Source organism: Lepidochelys kempii, chromosome 1, assembly GCF_965140265.1.
Source record: "Lepidochelys kempii isolate rLepKem1 chromosome 1, rLepKem1.hap2, whole genome shotgun sequence".
Classification (NCBI taxonomy): domain Eukaryota; kingdom Metazoa; phylum Chordata; order Testudines; family Cheloniidae; genus Lepidochelys; species Lepidochelys kempii.
In genome coordinates this window covers 294,034,202-294,050,970 of record NC_133256.1, presented here as the reverse complement: position 1 = coordinate 294,050,970, position 16,769 = coordinate 294,034,202, and the positions used below count along the sequence as shown (strand labels likewise).

The window sequence follows — 16,769 nt, the reverse complement described above, 5'->3', positions numbered from 1 at the left end:
TTAGTATCTCTATCTGTAAAATGAGGATAATACTAACACTTATTCAGCTTTGTAAAGTGCTTTGCAATCCACAGTTGAAAGATGCTATATAAGGGCAAAGTGTTATTATTCTCCCAAGCAAACTCCAGAACTTCCTTGTTTAATAACCAAGGAAACATAAGACTAGTCTATGCTTAAAAATTTTGCTGGTGGTATAGCAATCCCAGTACAGTTATACTAGCAAAATCTTCCTAGGTTAGACATGGCTTATATCAGCAAAAAAGTGTTTTTGCTGATATATCTTATACTGGTTTGGAGAGTGAAATACTGGCAAAATACTTTTATGCTGCTATAGCTGCATCCACACTAGGACTTTAGCTAGCATAAAAATATCCAAAACTCACATAGCTAATCAACATTGCTAAACTGGCATAAATGTCTAGTGTAGACCTGGCCTTTTTCTTAACTCTCAAAGATATGAACAATAATCTGATTGGTAACTAAGCAATTCCAATTCCCAATTCCAGCCATTACCTATGTTCCCACTCCATGCCTAACCTCCAAAAAAAGTAAAGCAGTGTTCTAATTGGTACTAATGAAAATTAAAAAGAAAAAAGAAAATTAGCCCAAGAAATAAGATTTCTTCCCTTCACATAGCACTCTTCCACCCTGCTGAATAAAACAATCCTCTGTGGTGTAATTGCCCCTGAGAGTAAGCCCTGGTCTACACTAGGAGTTGAGGTCAAATTTAGCAGCATTAAATCAATTTAACCCTACACCCGTCCATTCGACGAAGCCCGTTTTTTCGACTTAAAGGGCTCTTAAAATCGATTTCTTTACTCCACCCCCGACAAGGGGATTAGCGCTGAAATCGGCCTTGCCGGGTCAAATTTGGGGTAGTGTGGATGCAATTCGACGGTATTGGCCTCCAGGAGCTATCCCAGAGTGCTCCATTGTGACAGGACTCTCAACTCAGATGCACTGGCCAGGTAGACAGGAAAAGGCCCGTGAACTTTTGAATCTCATTTCCTGTTTGGCCAGCGTGGCAAGCTGCAGGTGAGTGCAGAGCTAATCAGCAGAGGTGGCCATGCAGAATTCATCAGCAGAGGTGACCATGATGGAGTCCCAGAATCGCAAAAGAGCTCCAGCATGGACCGAATGGGAGGTACGGGATTGCTGTATGGGAAGAGGAATCCGTGCTATCAGAACTCCGTTCCAGTTTTCGAAATGCCAAAACCTTTGTCAAAATCTCCCAGGGCATGAAGGACAGAGGCCATAACAGGGACCCGAAGCAGTGCCGCGTGAAACTGAAGGAGCTGAGGCAAGAAAACCAGAGAGGCAAACAGCAGCTCCGGGTCAGAGCCCCAAACATGCCGCTCCTATGATGAGCTGCATGCCATTTTAGGGGGTTCAGCCACCACTACCCCAATTGTGTGCTTTGACTCCTTCAATGGAGAGGGAGGCAACACGGAAGCAGGTTTTGGGGATGAGGAAGATGATGATGAGGAGGTTGTAGATAGCTCACAGCAAGCAAGCAGAGAAACCGGTTTTCCTGACAGCCAGGAACTGTTTCTCACCCTGGAACTGGAGCCAGTACCCCCCCAAAACCCACCCAAGGCTGCCTCCTGGACCCGGCAGGTGGAGAAGGGACCTCCGGTGAGTGTACCTTTTAAAATACTATACATGGTTTAAAAGCAAGCATGTGAAAGGATTAATTTGCCCTGGCATTCGCGGCTCTCCTGGATGTACTCTCAAAGCCTTTGCAAAAGGTTTCTGGGGAGGGCAGCCTTATTGCATCCTCCATGGTAGGACACTTTACCACTCCAGGCCAGTAACACGTACTCGGGAATCATTGTAGAACAAAGCATTGCAGTGTATGTTTGCTGGCGTTCAAACAACATCCATTCTTTATCTCTCTGTGTTATCCTCAGGAGAGTGAGGTATCACTCATGGTCACCTGGTTGAAATAGGGTGCTTTTCTTCAAGGGACACTCAGAGGTGCCCGTTCCTGCTGGGCTGTTTGCCTGTGGCTGAACAGAAATGTTCCCCAATGTTAGCCATGGGAGGGGGGAGGGTTGAGGGGGTAGCCACGCGGTGGGGGGAGGCAAAATGCAACCTTGTAATGAAAGCACATGTGCTATGTATGTAATGTTAACAGCAAGGTTTACCCTGAAAGTGTGTAGCCACTGTTTTATAAAATGTGTCTTTTTAAATACCGCTGTCCCTTTTTTTTTCTCCACTAGCTGCATGTGTTTCAATGATCACAGGATCTTCTCCTTCCCAGAGGCTAGTGAAGATTAGAAAGAAAAAAAAACGCACTCGTGATGAAATGTTCTCTGAGCTCATGCTGTCCTCCCACACTGATAGAGCACAGACGAATGCATGGAGGCAGACAATGTCACAGTGCAGGAAAGCACAAAATGAACGCAAGGAGAGGTGGCGGGCTGAAGAGAGTAAGTGGCGGGCTGCAGATGATAGGTGGCGGCAGCATGATGAAAGGAGGCAGGATTCAATGCTGAGCCTTCTGGAGGATCAAACTAATATGCTCCAGTGTGTGGTTGAGCTGCAGGAAAGGAAGTTGGAGCACAGACCGCCGCTACAGCCCCTGTGTAACCAACCGCCCTCCTCCCCAAGTTCCATAGCCTCTTCACCCAAGAACGCGGTGGGGGGGCCTCCGGCCACCCAGCCACTCTACCCCAGGGGATTGCCCAAGCAACAGAAGGCTGGCATTCAGTAAGTTTTAAAGTTTAAAAGTGCTGTGTGGCCTTGTCCTTCCCTCCTCCACCACCCCACGCGGTGCCTCCCTCCTCCACCACCCCTCCTGGGCTACCTTGACAGTTATCCCCCTATTTGTGTGATGAATTAATAAAGAATGCATGAATGTGAAGCAACAATGACTTTATTGCCTCTGCAAGCGGTTATAGAAGGGGGGAGGGGAGGGTGGTTAGCTTACAGGAAAATAGAGTGAACCCGGGGGCTGGTTTTCATCAAGAAGATACCAACAGAACTTTCACACCGTAGCCTGGCCAATCATGAAACTGGTCTTCAAAGCTTCTCTGATGTACACCGCGCCTTCCTGTGCTCTTCTAACCGCCCTGGAGTCTGGCTGCGCATAACCAGCGGCCAGGCGATTTGCCTCAACCTCCAACCCCGCCATAAACGTCTCCCCCTTACTCTCACAGATATTGTGGAGCGCACAGCAAGCAGTAATAACAATGGAATATTCGCAAAAAGAAAAGGAGTACTTGTGGCACCTTAGAGACTAACCAATTTATTTGAGCATAAGGTTTCGTGAGCTACAGCTCACTTCATCGGATGCATACTGTGGAAAGTATAGAAGATCTTTTTATACACACAAAGCATGAAAAAATGGGTGTTTACCACTACAAAAGGTTTTCTCTCCCCTCACCCCACTCTCCTGCTGGTAATAGCTTATCTAAAGTGATCACTCTCCTTACAATGTGTATGATAATCAAATTGGGCCATTTCCAGCACAAATCCAGGTCCGTCCCCCGCCCCCCCAACCCACTCTCCTATTGGTAATAGCTTATCTAAAGTGATCACTCTCCTTACAATGTGTATGATAATCAAGGTGGGCCATTTCCAGCACCCCGCCCCCCCCCAGACATTCTTGTTAAACCCTGGATTTGTGCTGGAAATGGCCCAACTTGATTAGCATACACATTGTAAGGAGAGTGATCACTTTAGATAAGCTATTACCAGCAGGAGAGTGGGGTGAGGGGAGAGAAAACCTTTTGTAGTAGTAAACACCCATTTTTTTATGCTTTGTGTGTATAAAAAGATCTTCTATAATTTCCACAGTATGCATCCGATGAAGTGAGCTGTAGCTCACGAAAGCGTATGCTCAAATAAATTGGTTAGTCTCTAAGGTGCCACAAGTACTCCTTTTCTCTTTGCGAATACAGACTAACACGGCTGTTACTCTGAAACCTGTCAATGGGAATATTGGTTTCGCTGAGGTCAAAGCGAGTCAGTAAACTGCGCCAGCACACTTTTAAACATCCAAATGCACATTCTACCATCATTCTGCACTTGCTCAGCCTGTAGTTGAACAGCTCCTGACTACTGTCCAGGGTGCCTGTGTATGACTTCATGAGCCATGGCATTAAGGGGTAGGCTGGGTCCCCAAGGATAACTATTGGCATTTCAACACCCCCAACGGTTATTTTCTGGTCTGGGAATAAAGTCCCTTCCTGCAGCTTTTGAAACAGACCAGAGTTCCTGAAGATGCGAGCATCATGTACCTTTCCCGGCCATCCCATGCTGATGTTGGTGAAACGTCCCGTGTGATCCACCAGTGCTTGCAGAACCATTGAAAAGTACCCCTTGTGGTTTATGTACTCTCCGGCTTGGTGCTCCGGTGCCAAGATAGGGATATGGGTTCCGTCTATGGCCCCACCACAGTTAGGGAATCCCATTGCAGCAAAGTCATCCACTATGACCTGCACATTTCCCAGAATCACTACCCTTGATATCAGCAGATCTTTGATTGTGTTGGCTATTTGCATCACAGCAGCCCCCACAGTAAATTTGCACACTCCAAATTGATTCCCAACTGACCGGTAGCTGTCTGGCGTTGCAAACTTCCAAAGGGCTATCGCCACTCGCTTCTCAATTGTGAGGGCTGCTCTCATCTTGGTATTCTGGTGCTTCAGGGCAGGGGAAAGCAAGTCACAAAGTTCCATGAAAGTGCCCTTACGCATGCGAAACTTTCACAGCCACTGGTAATCGTCCCAGACCTGCAACACTATGCGGTTCCACCAGTCTGTGCTTGTTTCCCAGGCCCAGATTTGGCGTTCCACGGTATGAACCTGCCCCATTAGCACCATGATGCCCACATTGCCAGGGCCCGTGCTTTGAGAGAAGTCTGTGTCCATGTCCTCATCACTCTTGTCACCGCACTGATGTTGCCTACTCGCCCGGTTTCGCTTTGGCAGGTTCTGATGCTGCATATACTGCTGGATAATGCACGTGGTGTTTAATGTGCTCCTAATTGCCAAAGTGATCTAAGCGTGCTCCATGCTTGGCGTGGTATGGCATCTGCAAGGAAAAAAGGCGCAGAACGATTGTCTGCCGTTGGTCTGATGGAGGGAGGGGAGACTGATGACATGGCTTACAGGGTTGGCTTATAGGGAAATAAAATCAACAAAAGGGGTGGCTTTACATCAAGGAGAAACAAAAACAACTGTCACACAGAATGGCCCCCTCAAGGATTGAACTCAAAATCTGGGGTTTAGCAGGCCATTGTTCAACCCACTGAGCTATCCCTTCCCCCCATATTCCAGGCAGGACTGAGTCTCCATTAAACTTTTCAAGGTGCCCCTGACAGACCTCACCAAAACGATTGTCGGGCATTGATTTCACAGAGGGAGGAAGAGAAGGGATGGGGGGAGCAAATGAATACAAAACAAATCTGGTCTATTTCTTGTTTTGATCCACTCCATCTACCTTTTACATCTTTGGCTGGCAGCAGACGGTGCAGTAGGACTGCTAGCCATCCTCATCTCCTGGCTGCTCGTCAGAAGACGGTGCAATAGGACTACTAGCCATTCTCATCTCCTGGCTGCTTGCCAGAAGATGGTGCAATAGGACTGTCGGTAGGACTAAAGAGAATGACCTGGTCGAGTCACTCGTATTTCAGTCCCTGTGCCCATGTCTGCCCAGGTGCTCCTGACCGACCTTACCAAGGCGTCCAAGAGCACCTAGGACATGAAGATGATGGTTATCAGGTCTATTGCACCGTCTGCTGCCACAAGGCAATGAGCTGCTGCTGTGTAGCAATGCTGGACCGCGTCTGCCAGCACTCAGGAGATGTACGGTGACAGTGTGCTGAGCGGGCTCCATGCTTGCCGTGGTATGGCGTCTGCACAGGTAACCCAGGAAAAAAGGCACAAAACGATTATCTGCCGTTGCTTTCACGGAGGGAGGGAAGGAGGGAGGGCCTGACAACATGTACCCAGAACCACCCGTGACAATGTTTTTGCTCCACTAGGCATTGGGATCTCAACCCAGAATTCCAATGGGCGGCGGAGATTGTGGGAAAGCTACCCACAGTGCAACGCTCCAGAAGTCGACGCTAGTCTCGGTACTCTGAAAGCACTCCGCTGAGTTAATGCACTTAATGCACTTAGAGCATTTTGTGTGGGGACACACACAATCGACTATACAAAAACGATTTCTAAAAAACTGACTTCTATAAATTCGATCTAATTTCGTAGTGTAGACATATCCTCTGACTTGTATCCTGAAGTCTCTATGTGATTGGACTGGAAGCTTGCCTTTGTCTTTAGACAACCCATGACATATCTTGAAAAACCTATTACGGATAATTTGCTTACACTTTGCTGCTCACAGAAGAACACCATTGCCTTGAAAATTATAGAAAAGGATTATAATTTGTCAGATTTTAAAAGTAGGATTGACAGATGAGCATGAGTGGATATGCCCTTCTTTTTCTCAAGGATATTGAGAATCTCACAGACTGTCAAAACCTGTCAGGCAAAGAATTCAAGCCATTTTCTTTACTGTCTTCTAACAGAATCCCTGCAACTCCAGTTTCCTGGATTGTCTAAATATCATAACACTAGAGATGGGTTTAACTCTTCTGAAAAGTCTAGGTATTTGGAAAAACAAAACCCAATGTAAACAGTCCCATTGTATCTCACTACCCAATAGAAGCATGAACCAGCTCTGGTGGTTCTTCTAAATTATGTATTTCAGAAAATACCTCTCCTGAAAGTGGCACTTTTGGCATTAATGTCACCACAGCAAGAGATAAAAGTGATTGCTTGATGCTGTGGCATCATTCACTGAAATACTCCTTTAACTGACAGTTCTTCCTCAAATAACATAATTCAAAATGGTGACCTCAGAGCCTACTTCCTGAGAAGCAGGCGAGGTATTTGAGAGGTATTTGCAGCTGAGTGGCTTGTGTGCTTTCACCTCTGGACAGGACTTTCTTCACAGTCACATGGTCTTGCACAGATTCATTGTGGAGTTCCCAGTAATCAAATTGTCCTTTAGTGTTGTGATAGGACATTAAACCTCTAAGATACAATTAGTAGTTTTAACTACAGAACTCAAGATAATTTGCTTGAAAGCTGAAATTTGATTCACTTTTCTGTTCATAGATATGGTTGGTAATCTTGTGAAGAATTCCTCTGTGAAGTTTACTAAAGCTATCAGAATCCAGAGCTTGAGTTTCACACAAATTGCTTCCTGTACAAAAAGACTTGAGATGTGATATGTGTTTTTCCTTTTGCCCATACCTTTGGGTGTTCTTTGAAAGGAACAGCAATATGACCAGTAAGAGTCCAAGGATATAAATAATGAAACAATGAGTTTTAAATTGTGTGTATGGAGGACATGATAACGAAGTTTGGAAAGAGATGCTATAATGAGGAACAGAGGTATAGAGACTATTCTTTGCCTGTGTCACATAATCGTCTAGACTCCCATGGACTGTAATACCTTGGTCTAATTTCAGTTGTTGTGTTTAGTGTGGGGGTGCTGGTGGTGTAGGTAGCTTGTGATATACAGGTCAGATTAGGTGATCTGGTGGTCCTTTCTGTGCCTAAACTCTATGACTAGTGAAGTGGTTCTCAACCTTTGCCATATTGTGACCTTGTGTTACAACAGGAAAAACTTTCAGGTTCCCCTGCTCCGTAATTTTTGGGATGCCTCCTTTTCATCCAGCAATAAAGAAAAGGAGGATGGTCATGACTCCCTGAAGTCTGGTTGCAACCTTCCCTCACCAAACTGAGAAACCATGGTCTGCAGATTTGAGCACAGGACGGTAACTAAAAAATCACCAAGGTCTATTTCTGACTCTCTCACTGACTTACGGCTTGGCCTGAGGCAACTCATTGAAAGATAAATCAAAAAAGGGAAAACAGATTTAGGTACAGATTAGTTCTGAGCCCTCAGCAATCAAGCTATAAGGAGCATTCAGCACAGAAATACATTTTAACTTTTTTCTCATTATTGTTTCCTGTGAAATCCTCTTAATATTTCCATTTTGCTGAAGAGATCTCAGAATGCAACCTCACAAATCTCTAAAATCTCATTTCAAACCATGGATTCCATAATAATTGTGAAATTACAGAATGATAAATTGTGGAATACCACCAATAAAACATGAAGTAAGTACCAAGAGGATTCACAAAGGGGAAAAGGTTATTTAAAATTTAATTTGCTGCTAAATGTGCTGATAGATTCTTTAGTAAGGATCTGTCTGCACAGAAATCTGTTCTTAATTCAATTTTTTGTTTTCTTTTTGTAGTACACCTGTATCTTCTTTCTATCAGTTTCCTCATCTGTAATATAGGAAAAATAATTTTTATATGCCGATCTCACAGAGATAGTGTGAGGGTTAATTGGAAAATGCCTGGAAGGCATTTTGAAAATGAAAAGATCATCACAAAGAAGATCAGCTGTTCAAACTTCTTGTATTGGATTTAGATTATAATAATACAAGATATGTAAGAAAATGTAACTTTAGCTTTTCATTTAGATTTAGAATATTTAAATCTTTCCACACCACAGAGGGTTCTACTAGCTGACCCAACAGTAGGGTTGTCAACTTTCTAATTGCACAAAACCAAACACCCTTGCCCCGCCCCTGCCCCCAGGCCCTTCTCTGAGACCCCGCCCCTGCTCACTCCATCCCCCCTCCCTCTGTCACTTGCTCTCCCCCACCCTCACTCATTTTCACTGGACTGGGGCAGGGGGTTGGGGTGTGGGAGGAGGTGAGGGGTCTGACTGGGGGTGCAGGCTCTGGGCTGGGGCCGAGGAATTTTGGAGTGTGGGAGGGGGCTCAGGGCTGGGGCAGGGTGTGGGCTCCAGCTGGGGGTCTGGGCCCTGGGGTGGGGCTGGGGATGAGGGGTTTGAGGTGTAAGAGGGGGCTCTGGGCTGGAGCCGAGGGGTTCAGAATGTGGAAGGGAACTCTGGGCTGGGGCAGGGGGCTGGGGTGCGAGCTCTGGTTGGGGGTGTGGGCCCTGGACTCTGGCTGAGGAGTTTGGGGTGCTGGAGGGGGCTCAGGGCTGGGGTTTAGGGTGCAGTATGGTATGCGGGCTCCAGGAGGAAGTTTGGGTGTGGGAGGGGGCTCAGGGCTGGGGCAGGGAGTTGGGGTGCAGGACGGAGTTTGGAGAGAAAGCTCTGGCCAGAAGGTGCTTACCTCAGGAGGCTCCTGGAAGCAGCTGGCATGTCCGGCTCCAAGGTGGAAGGGCCAAGGGGCTCTGTGCACTGCCTGCGCCTGCAGGCGCCACCCCTGCAGCTCCCATTGGCCATAGTTCCTAGCCAATGGGAGCTGTGGAGCCAGCACTTGCGCTTGGGGCGGGGGCAGTGTGCAGAGCCCCCATGGCCACCTCTGCACCTAGGAGCCAAATGTGCCTGCCACTTCCGGGAGCCACACAAAGCCAGGGCAGGCAAGGAGCTTGCCTTAGCCCTGCTGACCAGACTTTTAGCAGCCTGGTCAGCAGAGCTGACCAGAGCTGCTGGGGGCTCTTTTCGACCTGGTGTTCCGGTTGAAAACCAGATGCCTTGCAACCCTACGCAACAGACCAAATTTGCTTTCCATCCATTATGTTTGCTTTCCAACTGATTCTTTGGTTCACAATACTACTTTATGTAAACAGGACTGAAGATCAATCATGTGAAAGAGAGTCCCTTAAAAATAAATTAAAACACTTTTTACTTAAAATAATGTTTTCCTGCATAATGTATATTTTAAAAGATTATGTTTACTTAGGCTTATATGCTAGCTTCTCCTGTGAAGGAATGAGCAAAACCACCTTAGAACTGCAAAAATGAGGTGAAAATGTGGTAACACAGGACAATCCCACTCTCTGCTCAGTCACCACTTTTCCCTATGGGAAAAAGAAGTGGGGAAAAAAGGGGAGTGGCAAGGACACAGAATGGAGGAGTCAAGGAGCAACCTCTCTAAATGACCTGGTCCTCCTCCTATGTGCATTAATGTCCTTGTAAAAAATAGGATTAGGTAATAAAGCACAGATCATCCTCCATGCTCTATGACATCCAGGAGAAAGGGTTCTGAGAGGCACGTGGGATGATGGTTTTCTGCACTTCTTCTTAGGGGTTCATGGGGTCTTGCCTTTGGCTACCCACAGATCCCCGAGCACTATTCAGTCTTGAGAGTCCCCTTTGTCCCATCCATACCAAAACTGGTCCACTGTACAGGACAGAAAATGTACTGGTTTCAGCCACCCTCCTTGGTGTGTAATGGTTCGGGTGAGTGTTCCTTTCTCACATGTTTTTACACAGAAAGTGTTTGAGTCAAATCAGAACTACTTAGTGGAACTGCACCACTTTACATCAAGGGTCCATTGCTCCAACTGAAGTGATTCCTGAGATGTAATGAAGTTCTCTCATTCGATTTTAGTGAGAGGAACAAGCCCCAGGTCTGAATCTGATCCCTTTTGATTATTACTTATTTATTTTTCATTGACAGATGACACAGCTTCCCAGATTGTTTTGAAATTGGTAAAAGTTTGGATTTATAGTACAATGTTCTTTTTGCAAAAACATTTGTTAAATTAAAAAACACTTCTGAGTTAAAAGGATTAATTAAGGGTGTCTCTCATTCTGACCAGTGCTTTAACTTCAGAATAATGATAGGTTCATTTTATGTTGCCTTTCAAGTAATACTACCCCTCACAAAAAATGAATGAGCACCATATAGCAGCAGTCACTATATTCTGAAATATAGGTTAGTAGAAATGCCTAAGAGCAATATGAGGACAGTGGGAAATTGAATAATCTAATTATATCTGGCAGGTTCATACTGTATGACCATCATGCTAGCAGCTGGAAAGGATGGATTTTATTTCAGTTGTCCTTCTAATATCAGATAAACAAAGCACAGGGTTTTATATATGCCACCTCTCTTTTTTCATGAAGGTGATAAATTATAATTACAGTTTGCTTTAATTTACAACCTCAACTTTAAAAACAAATGGAACAAAAACCTTTGGTCTAGAGGAAACCAATTATGGGATAAGAGAAACTAGGCCAACAAAACAGCCCAAAACAATACCAACTAAGCTTCTCCCTTTTAATGGTGATGAAAGCAAAGGTACTAGATTTATTTACATATAGTGGGCTCAGCCTACATTTCTTGCCTACACAAAACTCTCACTGAACTGAATGAGACTATTGGGCATGATTGAAATGCAGGATTAGACAAAAAGCCAGTAATTGTGGGGTTTGATTTATGCATATGAGTGTGTTTCAGATCTACCAGACACACACACATTCACATCATATTTTTAGTTTCTTCCCCAGATGATAGATACTCGTTTTCCCCCCACGACTTAATTTTAAAATGTTACTGCTGCAATCTACCAGCAGGGTTATTAATCAATGGCCATATTTAAAAACAAACACAAAGTCTGGTTTACTGTTAAAGCAGCAACCCTACCAGGGCATTATACACGACTGCAGTGGCTGTAACCAAAAGATAAAATCAACCCCTCCCGTCCCAACATTTCATTCAAAATGAACATCTGGCAGAATTAAAATGCAAATACTCACAATCCAACTGTCCCTGTCCAGACAGAGATGTCTCTGCTTTTCAGGAGAATACTCTGTTTATGTTTCTGCTCCCAAATCTCCCCTAGCCCAATGAATTTCAATAAGAGTTAAAAGATGTATCCCTATTTTACTACCCAATGTCCCTATTTATAGCTTTCAAATGTTGGCGGGAGCGATAGAAACTGAAATCAGAAGTCAAATTACAGATTAAAGCGGGTGGGGGTGCGGGCAAGGGCCATGGGGGGGGGCAGCCTTTGTGCAGTGACCGTGAGGGACGAAGGATGTCTCTCCCCAAAGGGCCCCTCCCCCGGACTGCATCTCTTCTCCCCATTGTAGTTCTTTTCATTTAAAAGCTACAGCCCGACCCGCGGGCGGGAACGGAAAGGAAACGGAGAGTGAGCGCGAAATGTGCCCGCGGCACGTTCGCCTCCCGCCCGCCGGTTCAGACATCCTGGGGAGAGCCGCGGGGTGGGAAACGTGCTCCTCTTTACTCCCTGCCCGCCACCAGCCCCGCCACGGGCCGCAGCAAAACCCAGCCCCGCCACCCGCGCGCGGCAGACCGGGGACCACGCTGCTTCGCCCGGTCCGCAGGGGCTCCCCTCGGCTGCGGCGCCACCGGCGAGCTCCCCCACCGCAGGGCCCGGAGTCCCAGCCATCCTCAGATAGGGCGACCCCACGTGTCCCGGTTTTATCGGGATCGTTCCGAGTCTGGGGCCCACCCCTACCCGCCGAGCAGTGCGCGCCGCAGCCGCGCATCTCACCTCCGCAGCCAGGGTGGGCTTCGCCTTCAAGGTGTCCCCGCCGCTGTCCTCCGTGGCAGGCGCTGGCCGCCGCGGGCTCCGCCGCGTGCGGAGAAGGCCCCGTGGGTTGTGCCCCGCTCGGGAGGAAGGGTCAAAGCGGCGCCTTCTCCTCGCAGCGAGGCGGGCAAGCGGAGCGGGCGGGAGATGCTTAGACGCGACCTTCAGCTGCAGCGTGGACCAGAGAAAGCCGCTTCCTCCTCTTCTTCCCCCTATGGGCTGTAGCACTGCTGAGCAGCTTGCCTCAGAGCTACGAGCCACGCACCAAATAACCCACCCACGCGGCCGAGCTGCGTGTGTCTGTATTCATCGTATTAAAAACCCGGCCCCTCTGGAGTCCAGCCGGCTTCAGACAGGAGCGAGGGCTCCGGCTCCTCTCCCCCTTTGTGCGCACGTCACTGCGGCTCAGAGGCAGCTACCGCCGCCTCCTGCGAGGTGCTGCGGGCCGAGCCCAGAGCATCTCCTGGCCTGCCCCAGGGGCCACGCCAAGAGAGCCGCAGCGGTGTGCTGTCCCAACGAGAGGCAGCTTTTGTGTCTGTGCGCTCCCAGCCCCCGGGCGGTGATAATTGCCGCCAGCGGCTGCAGGTCTTAGAGGCAGAGAGAGCCCACCCGCCAGCCCCACCCCTCCAGGGGGGAACGATGACACAGGTGGAACTGCATTGTGGGAGGATGATGGTGATGGGAGGAACAGCCGGGCCTTGGAGCGAATTCAGGCTGCCTTTGTCTACCGCTGCAACAAGGAGTGAGTATATGGGCTGGATCTGTGCTTGTAGGGCTGCACCCGCAGGTGGGCTCTGTGGCTTAGCCTAGAGATGTAGCCCACTGTCCTTGCTACAGTAGCACCCAGTCGTGTTCTGAAAAACAGACAAACCCTTTGTCTGGTTTCCATATCTTGGGACTTAATAATTGTAGCCCTTCCTGCTCCACTATAGAATTGATCCCACTGTACACCCAGGGATGATACACAGAGATAAAGGAAATCTCCATGATTCCATCAGTGTTTTTATTGGCTTCTACAAAATAAGAGAGTGCATTGAGTAATAAATTGTAATACTGTTCATATCCAAATGTTCATACTAATTTCTAATACAGAGAAGTGGGAGAGCATTTAATCTGTGTATGTTATCTGGTTCATTGACCTAGCTCTTCAGTAAATACTAACTGCAAAGTAACATCTTAAGTGAAAGCTCTTCTTCCCTGCAAAGTGACATCTTAAGTGAAAGCTCTTCTTCCCTATGTTTTATGCTTTCTTTGCTTTTCTTGAATTTTTGGTGCTGTGACAGTTTTCTTTCAAGAGGAACCCCTTCCTGCAAGAAGAAACTAATTTATATAAAGATTAGTTTCAAATCCCCAAAATAGCTACAGAAAATTCAACATGTGCTGAAACCAATTTCCCAACTCATTCTACCAAAGTACATACTAAAAGTTTCCCTTTTTCTTGAAATGCTAACACATTTAGGAGAAATAATATGTATATTAAATATACAATTGGCATGACATACTTGGATACCTCACAGATGCTGTTTATAAACTATTGTATCCGCTCATTTCAGTAGTTTCTCAGCCTGAAAAGGAATTTAAGGAATAAAGCAGAAATAAAATTTCATCACCATTAACAAATTTAGATCCAGATCCTATATTCACTGCAACCATGCATACCTTTAGGCATGTAGTCCCATTGATTTCAGTGTGGCCACTCACAGGCTGGAAGTTAAGCTTATGTGTAAGATTGTTCATATGTAACCCATTCACATTACAGGTCCATCTCCACTGCCTGCTGTGATGTTCCACAGAGGATCTGAGTTATTGCAGCTACAGGTTTCAGAGGGGCAGCTGTGTTAGCCTGTATCAGCAAAAGCAATGAGGAGTCCTAATGGCACTTTAGAGATTAACAAATTTATTTGGGCATAAGTTTTCATGGGTTAGAACCCACTTCATCAGATGCATGGAGTGGAAAATACAGGAGCAGGTATAAATACAATTTCAACAATTTCTACCCCACTATCAACCTCAGCCTGGACCAGTCCACACAAGAGGTCCACTTCTTAGACAATACAGTGCTAATAAGCGATGGTCACATAAACACCACCCTATACTGGAAATCTGCTGACCGCTATACTTACCTACATGCCTCCAGCTTTCATCCAGACCACATCACACGACCCATTGTCTACAGCCAAGCTCTAAGATACAACTGCATTTGCTCCGATCCCTCAGACAGAGACAAACACCAACAGGATCTCTATCAAGCATTCTTACAACTACCTGGTGAAGTGAAGAAACAAATTGACAGAGCCAGATGGGTAACCAGAAGTCACCTACTACAAGACAGGCCCAACAAAGAAAATAACAGAATGCCACTAGCCGTCACTTACAGCCCCCAACTAAAACCTCTCCAGCTCATTGTCAAGGATCTACAACCTATCCTGAAGGATGGTCCCTCACTCTCACAGACCTTGAGGGACAGGCCAGTCCTCGCTTACGGACAGCCCCCCAACCTGAAGCAAATACTCACCAGCAACTACACACCACCCAACAAAAACACCAACCTAGGAACCAAACCCTGCAACAAACCCCAGTGCCAACTCTGTCCACATATCTATTCAAGGGACACCATGATAGGACCTAACTACATCAGCCACACCATCAGGGGCTCATTCACCTGCACATCTACCATTGTGATATATGCCGTCATGTGCCTGCAATGTCCCTCTGCCATATACATTGGCCAAACTGGACAGTTTCTACGCAAAAGAATAAATGGACACAAATCTGACATCAGGAACCATAACATTCAAACACCGGTAGGAGAACACTTCAGTCTCCCTGGTCACTCAATAACAGACCTAGAAGTGGTAATCCTTCAACAAAAAAACTTCAAAAACAGACTCCAGCGTGAAACTGCAGAACAGGAATTAATTTGCAAACTGGATGCCATCAGATTAGGCCTGAATAAAGACTGGGAGTGGTTGGGTCATTACAAAACCTAAACCAAATTTCCCCAATACTAATTTCTCCCTACCGTTATTCACACCTTCTTGTCAACTGTCTGAAATGGGCCACTCTCGTTACCACTTCAAAAGTTATTTTTCCTCCTCTGGTATCCTGCTGTCAATTGAATTGTCTCATTAGACTGACTTGACACTTGGTAAGGCAACTCACATCTTTTCATGTATTTATACCTGCTCCTGTATTTTCCACTCCATGCATCTGATGAAGTGGGTTCTATGAAAGCTTATGCCCAAATAAATTGGTTAGTCTCTAAGGTGCCACAAGGACTCCTCATTGTTATTACAGCAACAGAGGCTTTGGCTCTTTAGCTCAGGCTGTAGCACCTCATGCTTTTAGTTCTGGAGGTCCCCAGTTTAACCCTGTGTGTGTCAGCTAAGATGGTGGCTGTCAAACTTGCAGGACTGTGGCTTTAAAATAATAATATTTTGTATGCATGTAACATTTTTCATCAATGGGGCCCAAACTACTTTATATAAATTAAAAATAACACTTACTACTTTACCTCTGCAATGTGCTTTACAAACATTCACTAATTAAGCCTCACAGTATCCTCTGAGGCAGATACACATTATGGTCCCCATTTTACAGATAGGGAAACTGAGGTTAGAGAATAAGTGGCTTGCTCAAAGTCACAAAACAAGGGGGCAGTCTAGAAGCCCTTATGTGAGTAACCTCACTCACTACTGTGATGACCTGCTGGAGTTCCCAGAATTGTGAGTTACTATATTACGCCTCAACCTCAGCAAATGAAAATTTTGCTACTGCTGAGCTATGTGACAACTCCTTGACACACCAACTTGTCTGCCTTACTGGCAAACTCATCAGGACTCTTGCAGTCCAAACCTAGTCTTGCAGGTAAGAAATAGTGAACTCTAACTCCCAAATTCCCTAGAAGCATTTCCCTGCAGTGTCCAGCTTCTTTTCTGAACACTGACATAAGTTGTTTACTGCTCCTATAAAGAGACAGTAAACAGCAGCTCATTAATGTAATTGTGGTTTGAAAAACATTCTTATTTCAATCACAGCAATGTATTGGTTATTATTAAAAGTAAAGCAAGCTTATTAATCAAAAAGGCATAGATTTAAGTGATACCAAGTATAAGGAATAAAGACAGAAAGGGTTACAAGCAAACTAACGTAAAAATACATTTCTAATACTAAAACTTAATTTCAGTCAGTTATAATCTTTGACTACGCAGGTTTTTCAATCATTGTCAGTTTCCAGAGACTTCACCCCCTTGGTTGAAGGAGCCAAGTAATGTTCTTTGATTTCAAGAGCTCTGGCCTCTTTAGTTCCCCCAGTGATGGGTGCCAAAATGGCCTTTTCTCTCTCCTTCTGTCTTCCCAAAATTCATTGACTCTGCTTCAAGAGGCAGGAAGGCTTCCTGGGGGTGCAGTCTTCATCCCCCA

The 16,769-nt window shown here is 46.0% G+C and overlaps 1 protein-coding gene across 2 annotated transcripts in view; it reads right to left on the bottom strand.

Moving 5' to 3' along the window:
• Positions 1–12,966, bottom strand: part of SLC38A1 (solute carrier family 38 member 1) — a 68,477-nt gene extending 55,511 nt beyond the window's left edge. For both annotated transcript variants that reach the window (XM_073327992.1, XM_073327993.1), the window contains exon 1: positions 12,312–12,966. The gene's annotated coding sequence lies outside the window, so the exon portion shown is untranslated. The remainder of the gene's footprint in view (positions 1–12,311) is intronic.
• Positions 12,967–16,769: the final 3,803 nt, after the last annotated feature.